A 22,906-nucleotide genomic window follows, 5' to 3' on the forward strand; every position below is an offset into this window, starting at 1 on the left:
TGATGTGTAAATTATCTGATTTTTTAACATTCTTTTATATGTCGTTTAATCTTAATTATTCTTCTTTTTTGGGATACTTATACGAAATCAAAGGAAAGCAAGTTATGTAAGCGGGATTTGTGCATCAGACTTAACACATGTACACAAATTGGTATTAAATATTTATAACTCATAAGAAGTACAATCTTGCGACAGTAGCTTTACAAACTGTCATTACATATTAAAGAAGCTTATTGTCAATTTTGAAAACTGTTGAGGGATCACATTTAGATATTCTATTCATCCTCGCTATTTGGTATTGTGCGCTTTATGATCTGTATTGTAGTACATGTTGTGTGTTTTTGGTTCAGAACGAATACGATGTATTACGTGAAAGAATAAATAAATTAAATGATCTGTTCTTATTTACGCACAACACTTTTCCAACAACAAATATGTGGCAATACCAAAAAGCACCTAAACCAGAGCTTCCACCTAACAATGAACTCAAACGCCGTTTCGTCAAGAACAAGACGAAAAAAGCAACTGCTAACGATGCAACTAACACTTCTCAACCGCCATCACCATCGCCACGGAAAACTTCACCGCCACCGCAAACGCCATCGCCACCGACGCCACTACCGCAATCGCACCCGCCGCAATCGCCACCGCCGCAATCGCCACCTCCACAACCACCGCCACCGCTACCGCCACTGTAAACGCAACCACCGTCACCGCCACCACCATCACCAACGCAAACGCTTTCGACCACTTCAACGACGACCACCACCACTACAACCACCACTACCATGCACCACTACCATTACTACCACCCCTACCAATTCTACAACCACCATCACCACCATGATCAATACCACCAACACCTCCGCCACCACCAACATGCAACACCACCACCACAACCACTACCGTCGCCTTCACCACAAATATAATGCACCACCATCACTTCCATCAAGCACCACCACCAGTACCAATACAACAACTGTAACAACACTTAAATCAACGACGGCCACTCTTAAACAACTAAGCCACCACATTAATCATCAACCAATACTAATGGCTCACTGACAAAGAATCCGCCTGGAAAAAATCAGTTGCTGAATATGACATGTCTGCGAATTGATGCAACACCACAAGTCTTCTTTTGTTGCGTAAATAAGATTGAAGAGGTTTGGCAGATAGCCCTTAACGTGCTCGCGCCAGGTGTATGCCGTTAAATACTGTGGGAACATAGATTTATGGAATAAAGGCAACCTATCTGTGGGAGTTTGAACAATTATATGTACCAAAATAGTTTGGAGCCGACTGATTTATTGGACGTATGAAAACTAAAAAAGCAACGTCTGTCCCGGCTCTAGCTCAGTCAGCATAACGTTTGAGTATTAATTCGGATATCGTTAGTTCTATTTCTAACAAATCCACATATTTTGTGTGCGATCTGGTCAGGTTGTCCCCATCTGTTCCATGTCATCAGAATGGAGTTGTTATTTTAAGTATGTACACATTGGTTAAAGGTCAATTATTTAGTACGGTTGGTACGAAAAACTATATGTTCACTTACAGTCGTTATAGAACTTAAATTCAGTAAAATAAGCGAAAATCCAACCAATTAGGGAGACAAACAAATATATAGCCCCATGCATATAATCGTTAGGCCGGCCATCGTTATTGGTGCGTTTTTTTTTAGATTCGCATTTAATTTATGGTATAATTAGTGTGTATGGTATACAGCAGATGGGTGTGATGCAATTGCATACCATATTGTAATAATTATGAGAACAGAGAACTACAAGTAACTCTACTAAATGAGATCGTTTCATCACAGCATTCAGTCATCTATGTTCTTCACCTTACTACAATTTGCGCTGCCGATTTTAGTATTCTTTACTTTCTAAACAAATATAATAATTGATTAATCATTCATGAGCGGTTGAATAAAACTGATCGCGGAAAGAAATAGCACACCATATTAATGATTGTACATGTTCCGGGTTAGCCGAGGCATAAACTCATTTATATATTTCTTTTTCCAAACAAAAATTATTTTCATTCTATTATTCATAAGAGTTATTGTTCACGTCGGTTCTTTTTTTTTTATTCTTATTTTGTATTGAATTATTAATACGTGTCCACTAACGACGACTATTGCCCTGCACATTGTTCAATATACTTGGCTTTCAAAGGATTCATAACTCAAGAGAACAGTCACGCGAATCGTTATCATCACTGTCATTAGAATAACTAAAAGCATTGTTTTCAATTAGACAATAATTTTTCAGTTATCGAAGTGTCCCGCGTGCTCTGACAGATCAAACATCAACGGTACGCTAGTTTTTCATTTTATGTTACAAACGAGTTAAATCAATAATTAGCGTCAATTTATCTTAATCGAAGTTTACAAACATGTTCAATGTCGATGCACCTACCGCAATAATTGATTTATAAACGTTTGCTTTCAGTCAGATATCACCCAAACGTAGATCACTTCTAAGAAATAGCGCTCGTTCTTCGTTGTCTTCTTCTTCATCTTCTTCTTATTCTGATTCTTTTTCTTCTTCTAATTGTTCTTCTTCTTCTGCTTCTTCTTTCTTCCTTGCGTGTTTCTTCTTCCTTATGTTCTTCTTAACTTCTTCTTCTTCGTCTTTTACTTATCATTATTATTATTATTATTATTTAAAAATACATTCTTGTAATAATTATTATTCGTTTTTTAAGCATTATAAGTATTGTTATTAATATCATTATTATAAGTATTATTATTATCATTATTATTATTATTAGTAGTAGTAGTAGTAGTAGTAGTAGAAGTAGTAGTAGTAGTAGTAGCAGTAGAAGTAGTAGTAGTAGTAGTAGAAGTAGTAGTAGTAGTAGTAGTAGTAGTAGTAGTAGTAGTAGTAGTAGTAGTAGTAGTAGTAGTAGTAGTAGAAGTAGTAGTAGTAGTAGTAGTAGTAGTAGTAGTAGAAGTAGTAGTAGTAGTAGTAGTAGTAGTAGTAGTAGTAGTAGTAGTAGTAGTAGTAGTAGTAGTAGTAGTAGTAGTAGCAGCAGCAGCAGCAGCAGCAGAAGCAGCAGCAGCAGCAGCAGCATTAGTAGTAGAAGTAGTATTTGTGGTAGTAGTAGTAGTAGTAGTAGTAGTAGAAGTAGTAGAAGTAGTAGAAGTAGTAGTAGTAGTAGTAGTAGTAGTAGTAGTAGTAGTAGTAGTAGTAGTAGTAGGAGTAGTAGTAGTAGTAGTAGTAGAAGGAGTAGTAGTAGTAGTAGTAGTAGTAGTAGTAGTAGTAGTAGTAGTAGTAGTAGTAGTAGTAGTAGTAGTAGTAGTAGTAGTAGTAGTAGTAGTAGTAGAAGTAGTAGTAGTAGTAGATTTAGCCAAAATCATTGTAAAAGTTCAGTCAAAAGAGAACACGCCACAAATGCACCATGTGATACACGTGACCACGTGCACCAGAGTTCCTGTGTCTGGAACGCGAATACCGGTTCGAGACGTTCGCCCGTTTTTGCAATCCTCTGTTAAGTACTTGAATCGATACAAAGGACCGCGTAAATCAACCATGCGTTGCCAACGCATGGTGCCAATAGCCCGTATCATCCATTAATACCGAACACTTACGATAGTATGTTTCTGGCAAGTGGGTATTCTAACTGATGAGGAAACTGGATGGGTTTTGGAACACGTTTTACAAGGGATTTCTTTTATATTAGTACCTGAACAACTTGAACAATACAGGTAAGACATTAGTCAATTTAAAATTCATCAAGCACCGAACCTAAATTGCAAAATCTTCTGGATTGTTTCTGTACTTTTACAAGCAATAATTATATTTTTAAACAACATAATTATTCATGGTGACCGTATCGGTATCAAACAAGTAGCGTATGATAAGACGTAGATTCTTTAAGACATATACTAAATACAGTTCGAAATGTTATTTTTTAACATCAACAACCTCACACAAAAAAGCCATGAAGCAGTAGAGAAATCTTGAATCCTGCGAGCCGAGTGGTTCATGCCATCGGTCAGTTTAATGGGTTCCGAGGGAAGAGATTATTGTGATGTTGTTGTTTTTTCTAAATTGTCGAGATCCGGATTTCAACTATCCGGTATTCCCATGCATTATAACGTCACAAATTGTGAATACGCAGAAACCCAACAATAACATTTCATAATCGCGCGATGTTGACAAACAGAGAGCGCACCACAAACTTGCATGCTACCCCTGTTCGAATAACGACAAGCGCGTGTCAGTGTGGTTAGCGATCTATCGATGCCTCGGTTCGCCTCGTGTATGGGAAATGATGCGTGATATTAATGCGAGCGCAAGTCTGTTCAGTGTTCAACACACCATAGTTGTTTTGTCCGGAAAGTGGAGCGATTTGGGTTTTGTAAGTTTGTTTGACGTATTTATGATGATCTTATTTTCACCCTCAAAAGAAGTGTGTACGATGATAATTTGACTTTACAGCTCTTTATTTTTCATTTATGAATCGCTTGTCATGACCTCGTAATGTCTACGAAGTCTGTAAATACATGCGAAAACATAAATCCTAATATGGTCGTAATGTGAAAAGTAAGATGAAAATTATGTATTTAATTTATTATAAGAAATAACGCGTAAGCAGAGGCCCTATAATATAATCTTGTTTTCAATGCAATAGCATGTACATGTGTTTCTGCTATATTACTCAAATGTTATCTGTGATTAATACAGGGTATTATTTATTTATTATATGCCTTTTATTTCATGGAATAATGATATTTACATGCATGCAGCTCCTTGCATAAGCATAACCTCAATTATTACATGTTAATCATGATACATTATGAAAATGTAACAACCGTCTTTGCATTGATCTGTCAGTTTGTCTTTTATGTTAACAATTTTCCTAATAGCCTAGAAATCTACCATCTCGACGTGATTACAAAGTATTGGTTTCATCTCGTGAAGATGTATTCATGTTCTATCGTCGCAGTTAGCGCGTGCATTTATATCTAAGCTGATGTAATTTCTTTGTTTTCTTCACTAGTTGGCTCTAATTGGGTAACCAAAACAAAAAGAAATGCCGCTGCACCCTTAGAAATAAACCATCCTTATATATATATATATATATATATATATATATATATATATATATATATATATATATATATATATTGAGAGAGAGAGAGAGAGAGAGAGAGAGATATGTTTTATTTCACTGATCGTTCATGGATTCACTATTTGAATAACTGATGTCCTTCCCTCCTGGGTTCGTAGTTCGTTACGACTAGTTACCATTTCAGGAATAGAACACGTATTAGGCAATGCAATAATATTATTCAAAACCAAACGTGAGCGATTTTGTTTACCTGTTGTTTTTTTAATAAAATTTTTATTAATGAATTAATTGACACTAAGAAGTGCCATTGGTATATTCTGACGATACTTTGGTTTTGTCTTACTCCATTTTACTTGGTATTGATTGTTAACAGCACATAGGAATAGACAAGCAATTCATATATTACTTTTTTGAGGTACACTTTAACACTAACCCCGCACCCCCAATATGTGCATTATGTTTTTCCAGAATATTCATGAACTTATAATTGCACCCACCAAACTAAACGTTTTACAAAAGGCTTGATATGGCTTGTATGAAACACTCAACATGCAAGATAAACGGAGTTGGGACCTAACTATAGGTAGTTGTACAAGTTATATAAGTAATACTTAATACCGTGTCATATCCTGTGTGGAAATGCAATTCTTAAACATATAATTTTACATGTTTCGTTTTTGAAAAGGTGCATCTACAGGTTTACCTGTTTCAAATGTTTCAGACTGTGCAAGGGCGATGTATTACATTATCGTATACACCACTTAAGAATTATTTAGATTCAGATATTTTGATTTTACAAATTAAAAGTTGTACATTTAAAAGAGTTTGCGTTGTGGGTCTAAGCACATGTGTTATGTCCATATAGCCATCGGTTTCTAGTGACATATATTAAACAAGACACACTTGTGTCGTCTCCTTTATTAATGTTCGGTAATGTTCGTGCACATGTTTAATCGCTGCAGAATTTTAGTGGAATGTCCTTTTTATATTTCTCCCAATTCAAGTAGGATAACTTATTAATATATTCAATGTAGCGGTATTTTTAATTGCAAGGTTAAGCAATGCGAGCAAACTTATGATTTCGACTTAAATGGAATAGTTTGTTCGCGTGAAATTAATCATCATTTTAAATTGATACAATTTTAATATTCAATAAACTACCAATATAAAATTAATAGTATTACGCGACAAACTTCAAATATTTCGGATTTTTTATTTTGTTCGAAATCATTTATGTTATCTTTACATGGCTGTTTTTTATATTTGAAATAGGTAATCTATGTTTGCGTAATATAATTATGTAAACTTGCCAGTTTTTTTTTCAACAAAAGTATCCATTTTATTCACCAATAATAATAATAATCGAGCATTTGTTTCTCGGCAGGCTTTTATAAAAACATTATCTACACATGTATGTGCGATCTTCATCTGATGGCGGTATAATCACTAAGATGTAAACAATAAATTCGATAATTAATTTCTGTTAAGTGTACTTACCGTGCTTATTAAAATATTCTGATCTCCATTTGTTTCGCCTAACATCTTTTAACTTGTTATAGAGATATGTACGACGAAAGATGATAAAGTTATCATTGATCGAAATGATGCTTCACTTGAGATCCCGGTTGTAGAGATTAGCATTGAAATCCAGGATTAAGTTGTTAACCCTAGCCGTTTATGTTTCCGTTATAGACCATTAAATCATTGTGTTGGTTTAAGGGCTAAATGCTGTTAATTGTAACGAAATTACCTGTCGTTTAATCATTATTTCCCGAAATGTTTAAGTTGTGAATTTGCCAATATGCGATGCGCAAAAATAAGGACTCGAAAAAGGCATGCCCTATGTGCCGAAGGCGTTAATACATAGATTTGGCGCAATTTCCCCGCAGACAATTAATTCACACATGACATGAAAGAAAATACTATACAATTTATAATATTATAAATCAATCTGGAAATTTGCTGCAAGCTCTTAGGAAAACAGCTGGTTTTCAGTCACTGGTGTAGCACTTGCGTTTCAAATTGAGCCGATCTCTTTGTAAAGTGGATTTATTTCACATACATAAAGTGTCATACTAAATTCGAACGTGCGGTACGCTTCTATGAAATATTTAGTTTAAATGAAGTCTCTTCTACCCGAAAATTAAGCCTAGATGGGAAGTGTCGATACTTTACGCCTATGCATAAAATTCGGTTCGCCCAGAAACCGGCGTTATTACTTTCGTCAAGTGGCACATCGCAACACACTTCGCCACGATTAAAGTAACAAATCGCACGGTCATCAATGTAAGCGAGTTCATTTGAATTCGTTTGTGGCATAAAATGAATCGAAAGTTGTTTATTATCAGACAGGCAAAGGTTATGAAAGAATTAAATTGGCTCTTGACCTAAACTGTGTGACCTTTTCCTCCAAGGTTTACCCCAGGTATAGTTAATCCTGCAATCATCTGCACAATATTCACAGTGATTATGTGTTTAAAAATAATAACCAAATCTAAAAGCGGAAATATTGCGACTGTCAAATGGCACACGCTGATCAGTGTAGATTATGATTAAAAGCATATACCAGACTGTAGTAAAATTACAATCAGTTCTGTATCCATGCCAACAGTGTTGATGACATTCTAACAATGCATTTTTAGTACATGTAGTAAGATGGAAAACAATGCTCTTCCTATATACATAGCACACTAACAATCAGATCACCTTGTGTGTTCGATAAAAACAACAAAGCCTACCGTCGCTTCACTCTAAATTAACGGAAGCAATGCACTTAGTCACACAATCAGTACATTAATTTACATAATAAAAAATGAGAAAAATGATTTGCAAGAATACATGTACCGGAAATATGCATACAAACTACCAGGTTTGGGGAAAGATATTTGCAAATTTACATTAACTGTTGCATTGTTGCAAATCTACGCATTAAGTCCTAAAAAGCTTATTTTTGGTGTCGCACTGGAGTGCGGCGACTAGTATGTTATGCATTTTTTTCGCTTATGAGAGGAGAAGTTATTTTACGGATCAATGTATATATTTTTGTTTTAAGAATATCTTGCGCAGTGGTGATTTTTTGTGTGAATTAGTGTAAATAAGCACTGTATTTGTGCCTATAACATTATTACAACATTTATTTCCAATAATGCACAGCTAATTTTTTTAAATAAAAACTGATCACAGGGGAAAGATCACAGGGCCTTGGCAAATACGCGAAACTTTCTGGTTTTGTATAAAAAAAAGACATAATAAAAATATATTTATTTTGTGGTTTTTCTAACAATAGCGCAGACTTTTGCTGTTTGAGTTTCGGTTAACGCGTATTTTCTTCAATTTTGCAAGACGACAGCGATTACACAGTTTATTGCTTTATTGATAACCGTTACACTACAGTCACTTATTAAGGTAGTAGGTGCCTAGTTAGATCGGGAATAGTCGGTCGATATCGCCGTATTCGGAAAGCGTTTCGGCTATAAGCGATATCTACGGTAAAGTCCGGAAATTATACTAAATACATGAAATAAATTTGTAGTTTTTTATTAAAGAGTTAAATTTGCTTATCTGTTTAAGATTTAATAACTATACAATACAAATATAAGTTAAATTGATTCGTTTCATAAAATATTTGTGTTCATGACGTCACGGTTGTTGACAGTTTCTTAGCTAAATGAAAGTGCGAAATAAAAGCGAGCGATTTGCAAAATCGAAAAAGAAGCAAACACAGATCGGCAACGTTGTGTTCAATAACCCTTATTCATTCACCGAGCTCTGTGATGGCGATTTGTGTGAAAATGACTCATTGCTTAATGGCGTGAAAAGAGTAAGCAGAAGTTGGTGGGGGGATGGAAGAAGATTGATTGACTCGTTGAGCTGGAGGTTTTGCTATACAAATTACAGTATGGTCAGTTTTGTAATCTGTGTCCCATTCCTTTGACAATATATAACATTGTTGGCGAACTACAAAATGGCCTCAGTGGTTATTTGTACGTTGTTTGTGAAAACCCTGACTGTAGAAAAGTCAACCATGTTGCTTATGGAAAGCAGCAGCATCTCAAGATCAGTGGAATGTCATGCTTTGACGTAAATACCAAGCTTGGAACATGTATGCATGTCTTCATTTTTCAACCTGCCATTTCTATCAATGTTAAATCATTGTTCAATTGCCAATGATCTTTGGACTTCTTACACATTTTCAGACCCCTTAAAATTCCAAGTGTCATTCCCAGTGAATATTTGTTTATCGTGTAATATATAAGGAAACATTCCGGTGTCCATCATATTCAGTTTTCAAATTTAGTTTCGCATTTGTGTTGTTAAATCCAATTGATTGCTCATTCATGTTATTTAATAATGTAATGATGATACGAATGGATTCTATGAAAATACATTGTCACGTCATTATTAAGTAACTACGGCCTTATTTCGTTTTCATGTTCTTATCATTTTCAATTCTCTTTTCAGCAATGAAAGTCAGTTTGGGCAGGCCGGTGAAGGTAAATAACTTCCTAACCACTCTAAAAATAACGCTTATTGCAAATAGAAATCTTAAGAAGATGGAGGCTCGTGCTGGTGAGGCCATCAAGAAAATCTCAACTGTGTCGTCTAACAAGGCTGCTATTGATGCTTATGAGAAAGAAATGGAGTAAGTGTGTAAACTAACTTTTAATACAATGTTATTGACTATTCTGGTGCCAAATTTCAGTATTTTTTCTCATCAACTGTCTTCTTATATCCTATTCCAGATGAACATGAAACATATTAATAATAATTGTTTTATTAAAGGCACAGTGTTCATAGTTTGGTAAAATTACATTTTTAAAAAGATTTATTGTTAGAACCCCAGGGCAGGCACATTATTAAAAATATTTGTGATTGTTATTATAAATATTAAAAGCTATTCCAAATATTTCAATTTTTTAAAATAAATTCATTACTTTTAGTAATAAATCTTATGAAGGAGCATAGGTATATTAAAATTCTGAGCTATTCATATAAATGGTGAATTCTTACTCAAGCGATAATTTGAGTTCAACGACTTGTCAATATGTAATGTGCTTGTTGTGCTGAAAATTTTTCTCATAACCAACGATCATATAAGGCGTCAGAATGAAACTTAAAGGGGATTTATAAACTTCATGAAATAAGCTTTGTGTGAATTAAATTTTGTATTTCAGTTCGAGGTACAGTAATGCCTGATATTACTCAGATTGCTGCTGTGCATTTGAAGACGGGTTTTAAGTTCTCGACATAATTATGTGAAAACAACAGCACAGAAAGTGATTGGCATCTCTGTTGATGATCATGGCATAATGCGTGTAAATGAGGGAAGTGTTGATAATGTATCAATTAAAACTTCTCTACATGATTGTATGATGTGGCTTGCAAAGTTTCCCAGAGCCATTTTTGTTGCTCATAATGGGCGCAGGTTTGATTTTCCGGTTTTGGTTAGTGCATTGCTGAACACACACTGTTTTGAAACGTTTTGTAATTGTGTAAGCAGTTTTGTTGACTCTTTGCCGGTTTTAAAAAATCGTATCCTGGCCAATCACACAAACAGGAAGATCTAGTGAACGTGTTCTCCAGGCAACCTGCAACGCCCACAGTGCTCCTGATGATGTTGAAGCACTGGGATCTTTGCTTAAAACATGTAAAATTACTGGCAATAAGGCCCACATCTTTACTGTAACTGCAATCGATAATTAAGTTTGTTTAAGTCATGAAAAGCCTTAAAGGCAAAGAACATTAGATTGTTAGACGTGCTGTTGCATAGAGAAACTCTAAAGCGACCAACAGCTGAAAACATTGCGGGATATGGACTGGCCTTGTGTCATTTGAAAGCCATAATTTTTAGTTCCGGAGAGGATGACTTTAGGGATACTTTCATTGCTAAAAACAATGAGGGACTACCAAAAGTCACAAACGCAAAAAAATATTTTATCTGAAGTGGTCCCTAAAATCGGTCAGTTTTTCAGTGAAGAAAAGTGACGGAACGAGATAATATGGCTTTCAAATGACACGCGGCCGGTCAAAATCACGCAATGGCTTTATACTGATACTAAATTATGTACATCTAGATGTCATTAATCTGGCTGTTTTTATTAAAATATAAGTTGTATATCATTGTGCTACATGTTTAAAGAAACATGATAACTTATACATATTTATGCTACGTAATATTGGGACAACTTTGACATTTTGTGGTGAACTGAGCCTGTATTCATATGTTGCCATTTGACTTTAGGTGACCTTTAGATTGTATTATAAACTCGGCTGTTTTCGGAGAAAACTCCGAGGTATTGTCATAGCCTCTTCGTCGTCCGCCGTCCGACGTCCGCCGTCGTGCTAAAACCTTTACTTTGGCTCTAAAATTAAAGTGCTTCCACCTACAACTTTGAATCTTCATATGTACATGCACCTTGATGAGTTCTACACGCCACACCCATTTTTAGGTCACTAGGTCAAAGGTCAAGGTCACTGTGACCTCTAATATAAATCTTTAACTTTGCCTCTAACATCATAGTGCTTCCACCTACAACTTTGAAACTTCATATGTACATGCACCTTGATTAGTTCTTCATGCCACACCAATTTTTGGGTCACTAGATCAAAGGTCAACGTCACTGTGACCTCTAATATAAAACTTTAACTTTGCCTCTTACATCACAGTGCGCCCACCTACAACTTTGAAACATCATATGTACATGCACCTTAATTAGTTTTACACGTAAATCCCATTTTTGGGTCACTAGGGTAAAGGTCAAGGTCACTGTGACCTCTAATATAAAACTTTAACTTTGCCTCTAACATCATAGTGCTTCCACCTACAACTTTGAATCTTGATATGTACATTCACCTTGATGAGTTCTACACACCATACCCATTTTTTAGTCACTAGGTCAAGGTCAAGGTCACTGGAAGCTCTTATATAAAACTTTAACTTTGACTCTAATATCACAGTACTACCACCTACAACTTTGAAACTTCATATGAAGATGCACCTTGATGAGGTCTACACGCCACACCCATTTTGGGTCACGAGGTCAAAGGTCAAGGTCACTGTGACCTCTAAAAAAAATCTGACAAGCTTTCGCAGCATCCGTTATGCGGTGCTCTTGTTAATGTATTATTATATCAATATTAAATCAAAGTTAGCTAAATTGCTTCACATGTCATGGTTTATAACTGTAGCTTTTAATAAGCAACTTAAATTCATTGCGTGAAAATGAATTGGGGTAGGCATACTCAAAGTAAAATTTCTTGAGATAGGAACGGTAAAACTTCCTGAAATTAATTCAGTGTGTAGAAAGTATGCTGTGTTAAATAAATATGTAAAATATATGCATTTCATCACACTACAAGTCACATAAAACGTAATAAAGTTTCTTGTCACTGAACAATTTGTTGTCGTTTTTGCCATTTTATCCAGATAAGTGCATATATTATTGGACATCAAAGGCACAATTGTCTATTAATGACATTTTTTTAATTCTGTATCTACTAACAAAATCCAGTCGTGTACGTTTATTAAGTTAATTGTCAAAATATATGTATATCTCATTACAAAAACTATATATTTTGGATATAGGGTAAATCCATAGAAAACGCCCAACCGAGTCAAGGGGTAGGTGTATTCAACCAAGTATAAAAAGATAATCGGCTGGTAAAAAGTTTTAAAATTTTGCAATAATTTGTGATATACAATTTAGTATGCGGAAATAATAACAAAGAGTGTTTCTGGAAAAGTACCCATTAGGCTCCCACTACCTTAATATCTTAGTTAGAAGGTGATTTTTCAAGCGGTTCCGTAGTGTAGTGGCTACACGCTCGCTTCACATGTGAGAGGTCAAAGGTTCGAGCCCCAGTAGAATCAAATTATTTTATTTGTGTTTTATGTTAACTTTTTGTTATGATGTACAAATTTTAGTTCAAATAAATATGCTGTTTTATTGTAACCATTTTTTGTTTAATTATGCCCATGAAATGTATGTGTGAGAGGGTTGGGGGGGGGGTTCGTAAACACATTAAAACCTTCTTTGTTTCACTATCCTAGCAACAACCTAGCTATAGAGCGCGAAGCGCGACACGTATTATAAATTGTAATAATGAGTCTTGATAAAGGAAGCAGCCGCTTATCAATGAGAAGCACCATCACAGCACCCCAGTCTCATTACTATCAAGTCCTCTTACAGTTTTTTTTTAAGAACCACATAAAGAAGGCCGCAGGCCTGACCCGTATCTTGCCAGTGGTATGAACCCTTTGGTTACCTTTAACCCCGCTTACTTTCAAGCGTTTAAACTTCCAAGTTTACATTTAAACCGACTATTTATAGCTTATAAATATCTTAGTTAGAAGGTGATTTTTCAAGCGGTTCCGTAGTGTAATGGTTACACGCTCGCTTCACTTGTGAGAGGCCCAAGGTTCGAGCCCCAGTATAATCAAATTATTTTATTTGTGTTCTATGTTAACTTTTTGTTTTAATTTAGACATTTTAGTTTAAATAAATATGCTGTTTTATTCAAACATTTTTGTGTGTTTATTATGCCCATGAAATATATGTGTGAGAGGGTCTGGGGGGGGGGGTTCGTAAACACATTAAAACTTTTACAGTGTTTTCATATCAATGAGTACTCAACCCCAATGAGTACTCAACCCCTATCGTAAATGAGCAACGTAAGAATAAGTTCAGAATCATATCCCCTTGAAGTTGAGAAAAATATGAAATTACGCTAACAAGATGAAGCAGATTTTTTTAAACCTACACAGTTCTGTTCCATTAATGAAAACTGCACACGAATGCCTGTAAAAAAAGGAAACCAATGTAAATAAAATGAACTATGAAATATTTGGGGGTTACAACACAAAATCATAGATAATGGTTATTTGGGGGTTATAACACACCATCATATATAATGGTTATTTGGGAGTTATAACACACAATCATAGATAATAGTTATACCAGTATCTTTTTCTATTTTGTTTAAATAATCGGCCAATATATTAATATTTACAGTAGAAACAAATCGTTCCATGTAACTTCATTGAGTGCCTTTTACACTGAAATTCCCGACGCCATTTGATGCTTTGCATCAATACTTATCTTGTATGTAGTTTGAATGAATTGGTTTCGTGCATATATCAGGGAAATACTCGCTAAATGAACTTTTATGTACGCACAATATAACAACAACAAAATACGAAAAACAATAAACAAATCATGTTGACTTGTACAGACAGAAAATAATTCAAATCAATAACCACGACCCAAACCTGACACGTTAGAACAGTTAGAATCAGTTAGAATCACTTCAAAGTTAAAGTTTGTTTTAATCTATGCACTGTTATAAAATTGTTGATATGAACATGAATGTAAAGTATTATACTCTGAACTAATAAAGATGCGGACATAAGTGTATCAGCAGGCGATTAATAACATCTACCTTGCGGATGATTCCAAAGAAAGGCGATTTATTACGATTGCCCTGCCTCTCTTAGTATCCGCAATAATTTAACAATTCGCTGCCTGACAATTGTCGTCATTGAAACATGTTTAACGGGTTGGTATAATTTATTTTCTTATTAAAGCAGAAATGCATACCATACATACTAGAGCTTATGAATAACTTAAAAAGCAGAGTATATTAATGGCTTTTTGTAATTGTTAGCAATTTGTTCAGAAGTTTTAATGGAAAATGTTTTCAAATCGAAATAAGCCTTAGTTAAATTGGATTGGAAACGATTTTTCTTGAATTTTGTTTTCATTACATAAGTTCAACAGCAGCATATAAATTGATAAATATGACAATCTGACAGCAAAATTAAGCTTTAAAAAAGGGCCAATAAAACACAACAAAACACACACAAAAAAATGAGCGTCCAAACGGTAGCTCATTAGAATTTGCGTCTTCATTCACCGAGTATGAATCCTGGTAAACCCACGTTTTTTGTTAAACTTTTAAATCAATATAATTTGTATTTATCATTCATTCAAGCATGATACTTCTATGTACATGTATGAAGAGAGCAACAAACATACGCTATTCGATGAGAGTTGATAACACTCGGTAGATGTTAGTTTGTAGATCATCTTTTTGTCTGTCTGTCCGACTGTCCGTAGGTCCGTTTGTTCGTTCGTCCGTCTGTCTGGCTGTGCGAACTTTCTCATGAAAAGTTTATGAATTCACTCTTGATCGATTAAATTCAATCCCAAATGGGTTCATGAGCATATTCAAGGGATGTGCGAGAGTTATAAAAGTTCAATAATTAAATTTTGATTCCTTTAATTAAACATCTCTTTATAAACAGGCTAGTACAATACTGAATCTTAACAGAATGAAACAGATGAACCAACCCGTAACAAAATCGGCGTGGTGTTATTGAAATGGTGTTCGCCTTTCGACTTGGAGCTCACGGGTTCGATCCCAACTGTGGGAGCGTTCTTTAGGTCTCCGCACAGAGACATCAAGTACTGATTCTTATATCTCGAGAGCGTTCACAATTGTAGTAAGTACTTTCAGTTCAATGAAACTAAAATAATTATGATTAAACATACATTCGAAAACAAAATTTGATTATAGCAAGTCAAAAACATGTATGTTACTTGAAATTTCTGTACACCAAGCAGTATCCGAATTGCTTGCCCGAAATATTACTCAATTTTCAAAACGATTAACATCTACCTTATTATTTGTATGATTAAATTTATAAAGAAATATGGCAATGCCAAAACTTTATTTTAAAATTTAACTATTTTTGCACACAACAATGAACTATTTTTGTAAATATCAAGTTAAAATCCAGGTCACATATCAGTAAAATTACGTATTCTCTCCCAGCAAAGTTTTGAAATAAAATTATCAGAAAAAGTGAAAATTAACAGGTAGATAATAAAACCAATAAGAAACCACGTAATGAAACACGGGATATAAACAAATTCTTTAGGATGATGGATGTTTATGTCTATGATTTTGAACTCTATCTACAATTATATTATTCCGGAAATCTTGAAATTCATATATCATAGAGTAAAATAATTTCGTATGTGCTGAATGTTCTTGAACCAAATGTTCATGAACATGTGGTAAATTTCAGTTACACAGTTCACAAAATTCACAGATAATGAACTTAAGATCACGGACCTTCTAGAATTGTTGTATTAATCTTGCCAAGTTGTAATTTAATACTTTACATTACCTTATTCCAATTAAATAAATGTTTTACAGTGTACTGTTTTTTAAAACATGGCTTTTAATAAAGAATTCCTTTTCACAATGTTTTGAATTTATATTTTGTATTAAAACAGCTTTAAAAGCGATACATAGCATCTTTTATCCGAGAATTTAGAGTAAGTAATACGTAAATGCATTATTCGTTCAGTTAAATATTTTACACATATTGTTGTAACTCTGATGACTGCGATTTCTTTTAGCAAACTTAATTTTTCACGATCTCATGATCATGTCCTGTTCACGAACTCACATTTTATGAACGTAAGTTTCATGAACTTCGGTTCATGAGCTTGAAATACTGCAAACATGTACGCAACGCACACCAAAATGTACATGCTTTGTCTACATCAATGTTTTGATATAAGCATCAGAATCTGAAGAATGATTAAATGTTTCAATCATATTAAGAGAAATGTTTCTACTAAATTCGTAGATTTAAATATATCGTGAACCTGATTTGCATCACTGCATTATTTGTGGAATAATTTATTTCGTATTCCGACAATTGTCAAACAGTTTAGTGTAACACATTTTTCGATGTTAAAATCACTTTCTTTTTTTTTTGTTCCCCGACAATAAGACCTTTTACACACAAGAACAAATGTTATACAAATGTAATTTTGATCAAATATGTTTGATGAGCCGATAAGGCTTGTACATTATACCAATTGTGAATAAGAAAAGTAATGATATGTTGCATTCAGTTTTATGCAATGTATATGACTACATTGTTCTAGTACAACAACAGCGTAGTTCGGAAGAACAACATGGCCATATTATACCGTATTTAAATAATGGGTCCGGTTAATGAATTACTTATTATTCACGTGTGTTCCCAAGTTGCAATTTTAAGTTGTTTTAGTGTTGAAAATCATGTGATGTCTTTTTGCAGCTTGTTTATGCATGTAAAAGATACGTTTTTATGTTGATTTGTTTTATATTTTAATATTATATATCGCTGCGCATTATGATTAAGACTTAATCAATCTGGTACGCAATGTAAATTATTAAGTATGTGTATTAGAATGCTTAATCTAGTGTCAATTCGTGTACAACATAGTATGCTATAGAATACAAGTATGCTGTCGGTCTAAGACAAGGTGAATAAAAGATTTTGGAATGTTTCATCACTACAACACACTGCATTACCTAAATATTGATGACATTTTAATTAAATGTTATTGTTGTTTGCGGATGAAATGACCATTATAAGTATATCACCAGAGTACAAATCGAGATAAAATTTACATGTGCTGTTATTCTTGAGAAACTTGAAAACCAAACATTTGACAAGATTAGAAAAATTACATATTAAGGTCATAGCTGAAGTCAATAATTCTACTATCTCAATACTTTTATAAATGACACTGTTAACTTCAAATAAACGAAGAACGTTTGGTTGGAAAAGCCTTTTAAGCCATACACATTTTACTTTCTACATGTTAGCAGTATCTAAAGCCGAACATATTATGTGAGTTGTTTAATACTTTCATTGTCTATAAGTTTATTGTATGCTTCTGAACATATTGGGTTTAATGTATACAAAGAAATTGAAAGCAATCTTTTAATAGTTTGCAAAATGTTGTCAAATGTTAAAATAAGTCATATAATACTACAGTATATAGTGAGTTAAAAAGATACTGTTACATTCAAACAAATGTGTACGAATTGTTAATCTTGTTATTCTTAATATTTTAACATCAAACACATTATTTACCAAACTGTGTATAATCAAGCAAAGCCTGATTTAAAATGAAGGATACAAACAATTCGTTTCAAATTTTACACAATTTTTAGACGTATGCGGGCTTTCCTATGGATTTGAAAATTCCAAAACAACTTATTTTGATTTTTATGTTTATTCAATTTAAGAATTATTGACAACTATGGCCAAGAGTTAATGGTTAGGTGATACGAATCGAAGTTCTGTTCTAAACAAAGGTAGAAGGTTTAAAACATCTTTTAAATATAAATAATACTTACAATATATTTTTATTTGTTCAGAATAACAATATGCCTTAAACGTTTCATATTAAAAAGTTATATAACAAGCATCCATAATCCGATACATTCTTCAATATGGTTTAAACTTAAAACGGTTATTTAAAATAATAATATAATTATTTAGTCTATGTAATTTTCTAAGGCTTTTGAAAATTCTCCCAATTTTGAAATTGTATCATCACATGAATACAAACCCAATATTGGTGCAAAATGTACGATAAATATCAGAACAAAATTGATAATAAAGAATAAACTGCTTATTTCGATAAATATGGAATTCGTTAAATACTTTCCTCTCGATGAATTGTCAACACAAACATTGTTTATTATGGTCAGTAGTTTACACCGTGACGACATGACTACCCCGGTATATATTTTGTTCGTCTTGCTTATTCATTTCTTGTACGCTAAAGGTAACAACGAAACGCATTTAATTCACACAAAACTATATAATACGATACGAAGTCAGTGCCTGTTGACACATCCCATGGAACTTGTATGTTAATCAATTCAATAAATATGATGTTTTTTCGAATACTTAAGATCTGTTTAAATCAAAGTCACGCTTGATTATTTGCTAACTTATGGTCAGTGGATATTATAAGAAATTGAATCAGAAAAAACGGCAATATACACTGACTAACACGTTCAGGATTGTAAAATAATAAAATTTACATAGAATTGATGCGGATGATGATATGAGACTGTTTCAGATTGGTGCCTCTAGTGATTCATTATTCTCTTATTAATTTTGCGTATGGCCTTCGTTTGAACCCAGCACGTGTTCAGACATATCGAAATCAGTTAATACAGAGTCAGAATTTCAGACTTGCATGACGATGCTCAGATAACTTATTTTGTTTCTATTAGAACTTTATGTACGCAGTAAGATACATGTTAATTTAACATTGTACGATTAATTCTGCTGACTGGTTATAGAACATTATTTAACATGAACAACTAATGCTTAGTTAACAAGAGGAATTTTGATAAACAGCACACTTTCTACATCGTTTTTATAAATGCTGTATTTATTTTATACCACAAGTTTGAAACTACGTGCAAGTTGTTTTTCCCAATGATACAAATAGAAGTACATCTTATTGTATCTTTAACACGATAGTCAAAGATAAAGAGATAAATGCGCATATACATTTTCCTATATACATGCCTTACATATCAGTTACAACACAAAACTTACAACTTTTGTCATTTTAATTTTAATTCTTAAACATTCGACCGTGGATATCATACAGCCATCGCCAACACAAATCAAACCATTCCGCCGCCGATTTGTAAGACTCATACCGGTAAAAGCATTACAATGTATTATATTAATGTACGACAAGGTGTATTGTCAGATACGTAAGGCATGTACTTGTGGAGTTAGGAAATAATTATAATTTTAGGTCTGGAGTTAAACTCTTGTTGATATCCTCTAGTATTTATGCCCACAAAAGAGGGCATATAGTGATCGCACTGTCCGTCTGTCTGTCTGTCTGTCTGTCTGTCTGTCCGTCTGCCTGTCTGTCCGTCACTTTTTGAAGAAAAGGCTCATGACTTCTATGTCGCTTCAGATGTAACCATAGGTTTCGAAATCTGCGTTTAGGATACGAAAAATGCAAATAACTTCTATGTCGCTTCAGATGTAACCTTCATATTTGGTATGCAAGTGTATATGGACAAGTCCTTTCCATATGCACACCAACTTTGACCTCTTTGACCTTGACCTTGAAATTAGGGTCCGCGTTTAGGTTTCGAAATCTGCGTTTAGGTTTCGAAAAATGCTAATAAATACTTTGTCGTTTCAGATGTGACCTTCATATTTGGTATGCATGTGTATATGGACAATGTCTTTCCATTTGCACACAAATTTTGACCCCTTTGACCTTAACCTTGAACTTAGGGTCCACGTAAAGGTTTCAAAATCTGCGTTTAGGTTTCGAAAAATACTAATAACTACTTTGTCGCTTCAGATGTAACCTTCATATTTGGTATGCATGTGTATATGGACAATGGCTTTCCATACGCACACAAATTTTGACCCCTTTGACATTGTCCTTGAACTTATGGTCCGCGTAAAGGTTTCGAAATCTGCGTTTAGGTTTCGAAAAATGCTAATAACTACTTTGTCAGACGTAGCCGTCATTTTTGGTATGCATGTGTATATGGACAATGTCTTTCCATAACCACACAAATGTTGCCCCCTTTGACATTGACATTGAACTTAGGGTTAATGTAAAGGTTTCGAAATCTGCCTTTAGGTTTCGAAAAATACTCATAACTGCTATGTCGCTTCAGATCTAACCTTCATATTTGGTATGCATTTGAAAATTGACAAGGCATTTCTATACGCACACAAATTTAACCCCTTTGACCTTGACATTGAACTTAGCGTCCGCTTTTAGGTTACGAAATCTGCGTTAAGGGTTCGAAAAATGGGAGAACTTCTATGTCGCTTCAGATGTAACCTTCATATTTGGTATGCATGTGTTTATGGACAAGGCCTTTCCATACGCACAAAAAATTCTGACCTCTTTGACCTTGACCTTGAACTTTGGGTCCGCTAAGAGGTTTCGAAATCCGCGTTAAGGTTTCGAAAAATGCTCATAACTTCTATCAAGCCGTTTTTGGGGGGCATATGTCATCCTATGGAGACAGCTCTAGTTTGTTTATGGCAAGTTTGTGGCAAGTTACCGATTGCAAATACAATAGAGGATAAAACAAACATGCAGCATTATATCAAACCGCATCCCCGATGTGTGCTTTTTGATAATAATTGGTTGTATTTGCACAAGTAAATCGTAAAATTAAGGTCCAATGAAGTAAGTTCAAATCCAATAAATACAAAGGAAACTCCATTAAGATCAATGGGATATAAACATTAATAAAACTCGCATTGATAATTACAATCGTACGTTATTGTTTTACGAATGGTGTATCTTCATCTGTGTGAGAAATCCGAGTTACTTTAAAAGAACGGATTGTGTAAGTTATACACTGGTCTTCACGCTAGGAAAAGGCCATGAAAAGCTCGAAATTATTGAAACGGGGTGAGTTACTGACGACAGTTTGGAACCTTATTAAAGTATCGATCTGATGTGTATGAAACTTGAAACTCGCTTATCTGATAAAACGCCAATTTCTATATACAAAATGCATATTAACAATTGCGTGTTCAATTAATCACGAGCTTACATAAATACTTAGGCATATACAGGTTGTTACAATATTATCTACATTGGAACATTTGTACATCAAAGGACAATAAGAGATAAGGAAAAACATTCTCAAGGTACAAATGGACAAAAAGATGCACCATTTATAGAACACGTTAGCATTCAAAAACATACGACCTACTAATGCAGAGATTTATGTCGATGTTATATCCGATCATATTATATATTCAAACAATCGCAACTAATATCTTAAACTGTATTTTTTAATATATGTTACACAAGCTCACGTACTCACTTTGCCTTGAATGTAAATGCATTTCCATTCTATAGCTTAGGACCGACAGCAAAAAAGCTTTTAAAAGTCTTTTTATAAAATAGAACTGCTTTACATTCAGCTTATGATTCTGACGATCGAGGTGTTCGTTTTGAAACGTTGTCGCTCAAAATGTTAATAATAATGTATGAAATAAAACATATCATTAAAACTTCATTTATCTTCTTTGGACTATAGTACCATTGACACTATCAGAATGTTACTCTCGCGAGCATTATTCTAGGGTTGATTTGAACAACTGTGGAATCAACATGCATGTTTTTGTGGCTATTTGTTTATGTAGTAAGTGTAAAGTTATGAAGGGAATAACCATTTATATTATTTTCTCGCATAACAAACCTGTACAGACGTCGATATTTTCCCTATTCCCGTTTTGCTAGTTGACATCAGCCGACCATTCGCGTATACTAAAGCGATCGGTCTAACTTTCTTGTGACCCAATGTTACAAATTTTGACAGCATATTCCTAACGGTTGTCTGTATATCTATATCATTGCAGAACCATGAAGTGTTAAATATAGAGATATATAATAAAACCCCATTCAGGTCGCTAAATATAATTCTGATCAAAGCAAACAAAAACAGCACTTATATTTGGATGATTTGTTTTTAACTTACAAGTTTGTACGATTGTCCGTCACGATTGTTTTACGCTACTGTACATTAAATAAGTTTCCTACCGCCTAAATGCTAGTTGATTATAGTCTGAATCGTAATATTTGACAGGGTTTGAATAGATATAATGTTGAATAACGTGTTATTTCAGGCGTTCTGCTCTCGATGTCAACCGTTTGCCTTCGCAGTAATGATCGATGCACTTTCCAAGTGAATAAATTGTTATTGACAACGGGTATTTGGTTTGCTGATGTAACTATATAGTATGCTATGTTGTGAAGTTTACATGTTCACAGAAAAAACCTCTTCAAAACGCATTTGTATTATGGTTATAACGTTTCATATGAACAGACAAATCAACTACTTGCGTATTTAGCAAGACGCTTTGAGACGATCACATGTGTGTTTTTTTCATTTTTGTACCTGTTCTTTTTTATATACATATCGGTATATATATATAATC

Source organism: Dreissena polymorpha, chromosome 3 (genome assembly GCF_020536995.1).
Source record: "Dreissena polymorpha isolate Duluth1 chromosome 3, UMN_Dpol_1.0, whole genome shotgun sequence".
In the NCBI taxonomy this organism is placed as follows: domain Eukaryota; kingdom Metazoa; phylum Mollusca; class Bivalvia; order Myida; family Dreissenidae; genus Dreissena; species Dreissena polymorpha.